Consider the following 12,247-nt stretch of genomic DNA (forward strand, 5'->3'; position numbering starts at 1 on the left):
CAAGGAACTACAGTTCCCAGAGCCCCCTGTTGGTTCTCAGCTTCCCAGATTCCCTGTCCCAAGCAGGTGCTTGCTTTCCTGGTGCCTAGAGCCGCCCCTGACTGGCGGGGTCAAGTTCTGCCAGAGTAGAGCCCCATTGTCATTCAACCAGCTTTCAGTGATGTAGTTAAATTCATGAATTTCATCGGAGACAAAGTTATGAATGATGTTGGTTTTATTGACATCCAATCTTGCATTAAAGAGCTCTAAGCTTAGAGCCACCACACCCAATGTCTTAAACTTTTGTTTGCCTTTGAGGATAAAGATACAAGTAATGCTTGTGTACTGTTCACGCTCTACTCAGGGAAAGATTTTTTTCATCCTGTCTCCCCAGTCCTGAGCCCAGGGCCGGCTCTAACATTTTTGGCGCCCCAAGCGAAAACAAAGAGCGCCGCCCCCCCCGAGCATCGCCCCGCCCACGTCCCCGCCCCCCCGCGAGCGTCGCCCTGCCCAAGTCCCTGCCCCCTCCGAGCGTCGCGTCGCACCACCCAAGTCCCTGCCCCCGCAAGTGTCGCGTCGCACCGCCCCAGTCCCCGCCCTCCCGAGCATCGCACCGCCCAAGTCCCCGCCCCAGCCGAGCGCCGCGCCACCCAAGTCCCCGCTCCCCCAACACGGCACCATGCCTCCTAAGCCCCGCCTCCCCCCAGCGCCGCCCGGCCAAACCAAAAAAACCCAAAAACAAACCCCGATCGCCGCCCAGTCCCAAGGTGCCGCCCTAAGCACGTGCTTGGTAGGCTGGTGCCTAGAGCCGGCCCTGCCTGAGCTTATTAGAAATTAGAAGGTTAGAGAGCCATTAAAATGACCATCCTCTTCTTGCTATCCCATGCTTTATGATACAATATTTTTTCACACTTTCCTGAAACCCATATACATTTTGTCCATTGTTTGATCCCCTTCTGCCAGTGTTATGATGTTCTTCAAGAATCTGGGGTAAATTGCTAAACCAGAACTTTTTCCTAAAAATCAATGAGGACTCTCTCACTAAAATTGATATTAAAAAAATCTGTTTCTGTTTTGACTGATATTTGATACCAAAGTACAAAAAGCCAAATGATCAGTATGCAGTGCAGTTTAGAATGAGGCAGATGTATGCTGTTCAGAGCACTAATAAAATATTAATGCTGAAATTCACCTATCCTTATTATTACGTCCTGTATGTCAACCGTTCTCATTACCACTAATAAAACAAGTTATAAATATAAAATATAACTGCAGCCCAGTTTACAGGTCTGTGATGTCTAAGATCCTCCTTTGTTTCTTTCTCCATCTTCCAGTCCCCCCCTTAATTAGCCATCAAAAGGCTGGGCTTACAGCTTTGGCAACTTTTCATAATTCTAACTCTGATTTTTTTTGCTTTGGTGCATTGCTGGACCTAACATTTTTACCCATTTCATAATCCCCTCTCACTACTTCCCCAATCTAGGAAAATATATCCCATCTCTGAGATGTTACCTTACACTTTTTTTTAATATTGCAAAATTACTACTGCTACCAAAACAAGGATATTTGTTTAAATTAACTGTTTGATTGTGCCCCAAGTTTTCCATTTTCAAATATATCAATGAGTTTTTGTTCACACACAAATTCAAAGAATGGCTGTTCTTCATACAAACACCTAAAATGACATGCAAACAAGGATATTCATGAATGTATGTGAGCAATACCTTGAATGTATATGCATGTATGTGAGCTCCTTATTTGTTATTCATTGTCCTCCCATGTTAAAAGCCTGTCATCCAATCAGGCAGCAGAAATAATATCACATGATTTTGATGACCAAATACAGACCACAAACAACAAATAATAAACTGAATATTTTGCAAACAATTCATAGGTTGACAATTGTTTGCCTTAACTATCTAGTGGATAGCAACAAAGCACTTAATGAATGAGCAGAAATGAGGATATGCATCTGATACAATATTTAAGCATCTGTATGGCTACATTTGCAAATCATAATATTTAAAATGAATAATTTGACTAAGTCTTGTAAATACTAAAATGCAAAATGAATTCAGGCTCATTTGTCCCTAATTTTCCATGCTTATTCTTTGATACCTTTACTATTGCCTATTTTTATGTGTTGTGTTTATTTACAGTGTATAAAGAGTTTATTTTATGTTTTATCTCCCTATTCCATTTTATTTGATACATTATCTCCATTTTTATTTTTAAATGTTTTAGCTATGTAATGTAGTAACGTCCTTTGTCAGCAATTAATATGTTCAATAACTGATAAACACATTATGAGCCTCCTTTTTCCTAGATCATTTTTATGTCTATTATATTTATTTCTAGCCAGTCATCTTTAATGCTTCTTCCCCAGCACCAACATCATATCTTTTTGTTTTTTGTCTTTTCCCTTCAAATGCTCAATTTAATTAAAAACCTTTAATTATTCTCAATTTCTCTGTTTCTGTAACTGTAGTCTTATCTTATGGGCCAAATTCAGGTCATTTACACCCAAGTTGCCATGTGGGTAGATATAGACTATTTGCAGTTGGTGCCACATGAGAGCACATCTCTACGTTGTCCATCCACTGTAAATAAAAACTTTTGCATTCTTAATTGTATTCTCCACCTTCTCCTCTAAGATTTTATATTGCTAACAAGTTACTGTCTTCTCCATCACAACTTCAGTTTTCTGCATCATACAATAAGTATTTTTATACTAACCCTGAGTATGCTTAGAGAGACCCAAACATCCTAATGTCTCCAACTGAATGACAGACTCCCAGAATTGTATAGCCCCACATGGTCATTTACTTTTCTGGCTGGTCTTTTCTCTATGGATGACTGCAAGCCACCCAGAACTTTTCATGCCAGACAATGACTTCTGCCTGTTCTATGTTGATTGTGAAATAGAGGCAAATCACCAGTTAAATTGCTGCCCTTGGCTGAAGTTAGGGGTTGCATTCAGCCAGGGAAGAGGAGGTTAGAGAGGACCCTAGATAACCTGCAGATGTCAAGAAAAGGAAATAAAATATGACAGGGATTCTTTCAACATTCCAAGGAGATATTTTTAACTCTTTAAATATTATTCCAGCATTATAAAGCTGTAGTATCCCACAGGACCAGCATAGCTATCATAAGGGTTTTAGACAAAAGCAACAATGGAACAGGTTTGGATCCTTGGCAAGTGGACAGCTTCAATTCCCACTGCCTCTGGAGTGCACAAAAGAGGAAGGTTTGGATTTTCACAAGATCTCCAACAAACGTGATCTACTCAACATGTTTTTTCTAAGATAACTTTTTTTAAGCATTCACTGTATGTAGCAGGCTAACCTCACACCCTGATGCAGAGCCTGGTTGTATGGTTTTCCATGTGTAGGGCACCCCAGAATCATGTGGATGTTCTTGACTGTTTTGTTCTCTAAAAGCTTTAGCCAAATTCTTGCTCAGGCTCCCAATTAAGTCAGTTGTTCCACTGAAGTTCCCCTGAGTAAGGGACTGGCTGAAAACTGGATTAAGACTTTAGGATTTGGTCATTAGTCCTTTTTCCTTGATTCCGTTTGTACTACTGTGTTGAAAAGTTTTTTGGCTCCAGTCAACAACAAAAAATGTTCCCCAAACTGACCTTTGTTGAATTTAAACTGTCCATTTGCTAAGGGCCAAAATCTGCAGCCTTCATGGATACAAAACTCCCTTTTTTGTTTACAAGGACTGCAGAGTTCATCGTAGATCAGTGTAGCTTGGGTTCCAGTAATATTTTCATCAGCACTTCCTCTTTCTTTAGGCTACTATATTCCCTAGCTGCTGTTTGTCAGAAGCTGGGAATGGGCAACAGGGAATGGATCACTTGATGATTACCTGTTCTGTTCATTCCCTCTGGGGCACCTGGCATTGGCCACTGTTGGAAGACAGGATACTGGGCTAGATAGGCCTTTGGTCTAACTCAGTATGGCCATTCTTATGTTCTTATATGATTGTAACACCAATAGTGCATCATGCTTTACAAACAGTTGAAATGAATAAAGAAAAATGAAAAAGCCATTATAGAAGCACACTAATGTACTTCTGGACCTGTGCTCTAACTAAAATATGTGTACATATTAGGGTCTGAAGGTACTTGGCCTTTAGCCTCATGCTTCACAATCAGTGTCGATTTCATTACGACAGCATGCCTTTTCCTCAATTATTGCTGACTTATTATCACTCTGATCTTTTTACGTGCTTCTTTTTATTTGCTCAGTCATTTCACAGTCCAGTTGTTCCTTTTGGTCAAGTGGCCTATAACATTAGTTTACTGTCTGAAACATTGCCAACTTCAATGCATAATGACTCAACACCATAACCCATTTCTCCCCAATCTCCTCTTATGGGGGCTAATAAATCCTCTTTCACCAATAAGGCTATACCAGCTCATTTACTTTTCCTGCTTGTCTTTTTTAAATAAACTATATCCTTTAATATCACATTCCAGCCAGACTTCAGTTATGATATATTTTTCTCTATATCATTATGTATATCCCCTGAGCACTCTTATTTTCTTCTTTGCTAAACCTTCCATTTGTATATATATATATATATAGTAACTTTAATAACCCCCATGTTATTGAGCTTATTTTCCTCTATATTAGTATCCATAAATCCTTATTTCCCTTTTATCTTCCTTCCCATCTTTTCTGTGCACTCCTTTCATCTCGGTTCAGTCTGTGTACTCATCCTTTCCTCATGCAGCCCTAAATTGAACTCTTCCTATGACTTCTTGCTATGGGAAGAAAATTGGCCTTGTTCAGTGGCAACCCTTTCTATCTATATGGGTTCCTTCAACTCCAAAATATTCTCCAGTAACCCACAGAAACAAATGCCCTGCTTTCATACCCTTTCACAAATATAAGCTATGAGCCAAGTAGATGCATCTGTTGAAGACAGAATGGGGAGAAGTACATTTATTTCCTTGTGTGAGATGGTAGAAATTGGGAAACATAAATGTTGTTATTGTTGGATTATTATTATATTACTGGACCAAGTGTTGACTGCTCCTGAGCATCTGTCAATACCACTGAAATCAATGGGCGTTGCAGATACTCAGCACCTTCCAAGATGTGATCCACTCTATTGTTGTATATAAATGCATAATCATTTGTATATGTATGTAGGTATGTATAGCCAGATCCTCAGCTGGGATAAATCATCATCACTCCACTGAGCTCAATATCTGGCTCTTATTTTTATTGGGTCTGATTCCAGTCCCCTTTACACTCAAGTCCATTGACCAGAAAGATATCTTTGTCATTTAAAGGGGGAGGGGGAGATTCCACAATAGACAATTCACAGAAATTTCATCCTCCCTCCGCTTTATGCCAACATTCTAATGCATCCTCATGTTTCCCACACCTAACCTATCATTGTTCCAAGGTCTGACAGAGTGCTAGCTATAGCATCTTGATCATTTAGGTAATAGTGTTACACAGACGACTACAAGCTTAGTGGGAATCAGTCTATTATGGTGGGGTGAAAGGCTCCTTCTGACACATGCCTATGCTGTGTTCTGCAGTGCATGGAACCTAAAAATTAAAGGCACACACAGGGAAAAGAAATGGACTGTGTGTATTTTGTGATTGAGACACCACACAAATGGACCAGGCAGTGCGGCACACCTGGTGGCTGAGGGAGCACTCTCACCCCACTCATTCCATTCTCATGGTTGTACCATGGTTCTCCTAGATCCTGCTCCTCACATTGTCTTCAATTGCTCTCCTGTTCTTCCGGATTCATCCACCCAACCTGAACATGATGTTCATTTGTTTCTCCAATACTTTCGTGGGACCTGATTCTCTAGAATAAATCAGGAGTAAATCAGGAGTAACTCTACCAAAGTGAATCGAATTATGTATTGGCATGAGAGAACAGAATCAGGACTCTGGCCTTTTCAGCTGTTTCTTCTAATCCACCAAGGGTTTCTTCTAACCCTTTTGTCAACCTTCACCAATCTGTATTGTACCCGCCAAGCAACTCCACTCTAATGCTGGCACTATGTGAAGCTTTGCCACACTGCCATCCTTCAGTGATGTTCCCTCCAATTTTTCAGTTACTCCTTGGTCCTCTTCCCTGCTCCTCGGCTTTAGTAGCCCTTTCTTCTTTGCTGTCCATTGATTCATTTCAGTGATTAGTCAAGAAAAGTAAGAGAAGAAAATAATCCATATCAGATTGCTAAATCAAAGGGGTACATTAAATGTATCAAATGATATGGTACCAGAAAGAACGGTGACTTAGGAAAATGAAGTTTTTGAAAGTAAGTGGTGGGAAAGAATTAGTGCTAAAGGTCCAGAGAGATTCAGCAGGTCAAATTCAGCATTACTATAATGGCTGTGTAAGTAATACAACAATGTAAGTTGGTCAAACAGGTGTTAGTAAAAAAAAAAATATCTTCTTATTTAGTGTGCTGGGTATTTTCAGACCTAGCATAAGTGGGTGTAACTCCCCCTAAAGTCTACTGGAGTTGCACCCATTTATGCCAGGTCTGAATCTGATGGCAGGAGTTCAGGTGATGATGAGACACTAGTTAAAGTTTCCTGGTACAATTTCCCCCGTTCCAAATTCTACTTTCCATCCTGTCAATTGATAAGTTACATTCCATAACATTCAAACCTATTGAAAGTCAAATCAGTGCAACTTTCTATATGTTAGTTGAGCACTTACACCCATCCCATTTATGGTCCATCATTTAAGTCACTGCTCGGAATGTTTCAAAGACTCCCCTGGGAGCTACCCCCACTTACTTCAGCCTGAATTTGGCTCAATGACTGTACCAAGTAATGGCAAATGTATCTAATAATCATGCTTATCTAGTCAGTGATTTACTAAGAAATACATACCACACCCATCACTAAGGTGTCCAAGGAGGAAGGAGAGAGGCAAATGGGAGAGCAGGAATACCACCAGTCTAACATCGGGATAGAGTTTGATCTCAGTTACACCTGTATAAAGGAGGAGTAATTCCACTGATCTGCAGTCCCAGGCTGCCCCAAGTGCAAAATGTCCTCCAAATGGGACTTGTCTACCAAGTCTTTCAAAAGAATATATCAATTCCCCAATTCTGATAGAAGATGCCTGACTTTCCTTGATATAGTTTATTGATTTAAATTCTTTTCAAATATGTACTTAAAAAACCTGATGGAAGGTCTGTCTCATTCATGAAAAACAAAATGGTGGGCTCCCCGTGTCTGTGTTCCATTCAGTAAAGGGCAGAGGAACGAACCATCAAAGAATCATACTTTCCAATCTCCAGCTTGAGTTACAGCAGCCTACAAGCTGCTCCTACTTATGTCACTGAAGCATGGGCTCCAGAGGACCTTCAGCCACTGGAGAATCTCTGTAGCAAATCAGACCTCCATCATGTTTTTTCCTTGCTTTCTCCCTCCCTCTCCTAATGTGATCCTCATGTTGGGAGTGGGAGGAACTGGCTCTGCCACCTTTACACTGTGAGGGAGTTAGCCTTCACTGGAGGGATTCTTTGCTGACCATTTACAACCAGAACCTGGTCACTGTGCACTGCCAGAGCTGAATCAAGAATATGGCCCTGTATCTCTAATAGGAATAAGGATCTGAATGTTTATAGAATGGTTTCTGAGTTACTAAGGCCTTATCTGCATTACAGAGTTTTGTGATGTTTGAACACAATTGTGAACAATTGATTTAGATATTATGATGCTGACCACAACTTAGTAGTCAGGGCAAATTGTGTTCAGTATCTTGTCAGCCAATCACAAATCAATGGAACTAACACATTTTCTCATAAGTAATATCTCACATTGGATTCCCTGGTAGCTGAACAGATTATTTTAACACTTGCATAAAGTCACAAGTCATCCATCACTGAATGTCAGGTGGTTCTTGTTATTGCACAAAAATAGTACTGTAGAGTGAAAAACAGTATTCAAGTGTCCTTCTTTGTGCCTAAATGAGTCTTAATTGGGTTAATGATCCAATTGTTTATCTTTATGTTTCAGTCTTCTTGAATGTGCTTTCCCACTGCTAGAAGACCTCAGAATATCATCCAACATGTGACTGACTAGAACTGTTTGTAAAATAATGTAATTTTTACTGGGCACACACTATCTCCACATACCATTGCCCTAGTTAGAAATAACTTCTACATCTGAATATTATTCTCAGTATTTTTATTGCTGTAAAATAAATGTATACAAATGCTCAATTTTGCAAAAATCTCTCCACACAGCAACTAGAACCAGCTTTCCTCTTCAGTTAAGTTAGCCCATTCATACATTTATTTCCTCACAAATATTTAACAGTAAAAACTAACTAGAGCTCACCCTTGTGCCCATTCAAGTTAGTTGAGATTTTGCCCTTAATTTCAAAGGGAGCATGATTATCACCATGATGATAAACATAGTGGGTGAAATCTTCACATCTGTTTCATCTCCTTTAGCCTAGTCAAAGTGTCTAGTATGAGCCCTATGTCTGGCCAAGGAAAGATTCTCCCAGTACAGGCACTGTGGTAGACAGCTAAAAGGCTCTTCTTCTGAGGATCCCCTTGCAAGCTCTGGGATAGTGGATGTGCTGTGGCAGGGTTGTAGGAGGGACTTGCATCCTCCTTCCTTGTGTTTTGTTGTGAGGCATCAGAATATAGGACTACAAGGATTCTGGGCAGCTCTGCTGCACACAGACAGTGGGGGCCAGGTTGTGTAACCTATAAAGGTCCCCAGATCTGTCTGTGTTACCCAGGGGACACAGAATAACCCTGGATTGGGAGGGTGCAAAAGCACTTTAGCTTTCTATTCTCTTGGGCTGCAAGTCCTGTGCTGCACCTCTTAGGGTATGTCTACTCTAGAGCTAGACATGTAAATCCCAGCTCTAAAACACATCTCCACACTAGGTCTGATTGAGCTAGTGCATGACAAATAGGAGAAGTGTAGCTGTGGTGGCAGGAGAGGTTAGCCACCCTGAATACCTACCTATGGTCTCGGTCAAATCAGGCTACTAGCCCATCCCATCCCATCGCCTTGTTTGGGTGCCTCTTTCTGTTTCCCAAGGAAGTAAACCTGGTAGGGACTCAGGCTTCACAGTTCAGACTGGGCAATGCATGCCGCCCCACAAAATTAGTATTCCCTGCCAGAAATTGCATCACCTTTCCCCCCTTAAAATAACAGTAATGTGTGCTAAATACATATGAACATCTATGGAGGAGCCATGTCAATTATAGTCAGAGAAATATACAGTGGCCCACTTTCTATGATGTATCTTTGAGTATAATAAGGAAAGCCGAGTGTTTTCACATTCAGTAAATAACTGCATGGAATTAGGAACGCCACACAAGACTTGTGTGTTCCGATTCACTCCTGTGAAGACACCAACTTGTATCTATGAAGAAACATCATAGTAATACCATCGCTCTGTCTCTCTTCCTCTTGATAGCAGCTTAGGCAGGGCACTCTAGTTCTATGGAGCTACAAAATGTACACATGCGCCTTGAGTCTTTGTAATTCTTTAAGTCGCATAGTAGGGCCTATCATCTTAACACTATTTAAACTGGTCTCCAACTATTGGTGTTCCAGCAAATGCTGTTCTATTAATAGTATTATTTCTCTTTGTCCATTGTATTAGGCTAGCTGCTCTCTAAGTTTTTGCCTTCCATCATTGGCATCTCTTGCACTGTTTGCATTTACCTTCAACATCTTTGGTTGATTTAAAATCTATCTCTAGCCCAGAGCCAGTGTCCATTCAACTGCCATGCGGTCAGTCTCATCATGTGTCCCTGTAGCACAGCTCAGACTCACCCTGCTGGTCATCCTTGGGAATTAGCTCTTCAACCCAGGAGTGCCCTCTGCAGGCCGGTGATCCACTTGCCATTGGCCCCCGGGTCCCTCCGCCCTTATCTCAGGGTTCTGCCTCCTGCGGTACCCCACAGTCTTACTGGGTTTCCCCACCCCAGGGGAACCCCAACCCCCTATCCCCACATTGCCTCAGTCGTGGCTACTGCCAGTCTCTGTTTAGCCCCCGTGCCCTGGGGCAGACTGCAGTGTATCAAGCCAATCATCACAGGTAACAAGGGGTTTGGACTGGCTGCATTTACCTACCCTCCAGCTACCCCTTTGCAAGCCCAATACCTAGGAGGCCTAGAACTAGGCCCTGCAGCCTGGGGAGTTGCTGGCCTAGGACTTCCCAGCTCTGGTGGCCTTTCCCCAGCCCTGCCTCCCTCTAGGTCCCCTGGGTGAGTTCCCCAGCAGCCAGGCCTGTTTCCCTCTCAAGTCAGAGAGGGACTGCTCCCTCTGGCTTCCCTGGTCTTCTTATAAGGCCCAGTTTCTTAGTTTGGGGCATGGCCCCAGCTGCAGCCACTTCCCCCAATCAGCTGGGGTTTTACTCCCTTGCCCAGCCCCAGCCCTCTGCAGGGCTTCTCCAACCCTTTCCAGGCTGGAGCAGGTTTTCCCCCCGCTACAGTCCCTAAGAGAGAGACCTCTCCTTTTGTGCACTAGGTGTTACCAATTGGTCCCAGCCATCACCCATCCTTGAAATATGATTTATGTAATTCTCAAGAATGTACATTTGCTGTGTGTTGCACTCACACATCTACAACCTAAAACTTTGCTTACAGCTCTCACAGTCACTCTGTTAAAACAGCCAATCAAATTCTGTCCGCATCTGTTTCCTAGGTAACCAACAAACAGCCATAGAAGAAGACTGCAAATTATGGACAGGCTGAGGAAGGAATCCTTCATCATTTCTGCTTTTTTTCAGTACTTTTGCACTGATACAAATGGAATAAAATAAAAACCTTAAAACTCATTGTAGAAAAACAGAATATACGTAATAGATGGCAGTGACTGAGTGGTTTACTGCCACTGATTCACTTGTGAGAGAGGAGGATCTGTGTATCCTAGCTAAGACAATGGTAAGAGGAAAGTAGCATTTGATTGTCACTGTGTATTCCAGGGGGTATCTGCATGATACAAAATGTATAACAAAGGTTTCCAGTTGTTCTGTTGCTATAAGGTAAAATATTAACTGAAACTTTGATTAGGATTTAAAGCTTCAGCCTACAACTGAATTAAAGTTTATATTAGAGGATGAGGAGGCTGACCCATCCTTTAACTACCAAGCATTAATTAGGTCTGGCATGGGGTTAAATCGCCTCAGATCTTGGAGCCAAGGAATGAGGGTTGACTCCCTTCGCTGAAACTGTGTCACTCTGTTCGTGTGTCAGTCTGACGGTGGATCCCACCACCCAGTGGGGAGGAATAAGGGAGCAGGTGAAGGGGAACTCAGTCATTGAAGAATTAAGATACTCTCTTGCCACACAAGTTTACAGATTCCACCAGTCCTGTGCTGAGGTTTACCCCAGCAGCTGGCCCCTTGAAGCCTCTTGCTTGGGATACCAACTGGAAGTGTGACAGTGGTCTCTTCCTCTTTTATTTGTTTGTTTAAACAATACGCACTCTCTTATTCACCCATGGCAGTCTGCAGGAGACTGCGAGGAAACTGGAAAATCTACCAGTCTTGCCAAAAGGGAAAAATTCCTTCCAGATCCCAAAAGTGTTAGACTCACAGCAAGGTGGGAAATCCTCCACTGACAATCATGCCACCTATGGGGAAGGGCAGGCAGGGCAGTTTCCAGCAGCAAGAATGGCTGCTGTGTGCCCTGGAATGCTTAATGGTGGGAGGGGAGTTCACAGCAGCTGTTTGGCTTTCTCACTGTCTTCAAATTGGCCACTAGGTGGTTAGGGAAGGTGGAGCACTGTTCCACTTTCCCTAGCCCCACCATTTGCCCAAGCACACTCTGGGCAGAAAGAAAGGAAAGGGAAGACCCTAAGCACTTGGGATAAAATGTCAAAAATGCCTGTGTCCTATAAGCATGAAATCTTTACTTGAGGCTCTTCTTTTAACACAAGCAATTGTCTTATACCTCATGGCTTGTATTATGATATCTGATACAGGATTGCTTTTAGTAGCTGACTCATTTGCTTAAAAAATCTGCTCATTATAGGCAGTACTAAAATGATTTATTATTCATAACATTTAAGTACAATTAAATTGGGGGAAAGCATGTATTGGCTTTGGGCTCATAACAAAAAAAAATCTTCTCCCATTTTATGAGCCTCAGATTACCAAATAACCTTGACAGCTGAATCAGTGTTCCATGACAACAAGCAGACCATTGATAAATAGCAACAAAACTATTAGATGTTGAATTTATGAGATGAGTAATAGAGAAGCTAAATTATAGGTTTACTCTTTGACAAACTAC

At 41.9% G+C, this 12,247-nt stretch overlaps 1 protein-coding gene across 1 annotated transcript in view; it reads left to right on the top strand.

The window, feature by feature from the left end:
• Nucleotides 1-12,247, top strand: part of ST18 (ST18 C2H2C-type zinc finger transcription factor) — a 219,791-nt gene that overhangs the window by 147,757 nt on the left and 59,787 nt on the right. The window lies entirely within an intron of this gene.

Source organism: Mauremys mutica, chromosome 2 (assembly GCF_020497125.1).
Source record: "Mauremys mutica isolate MM-2020 ecotype Southern chromosome 2, ASM2049712v1, whole genome shotgun sequence".
In the NCBI taxonomy this organism is placed as follows: Eukaryota; Metazoa; Chordata; order Testudines; family Geoemydidae; genus Mauremys; species Mauremys mutica.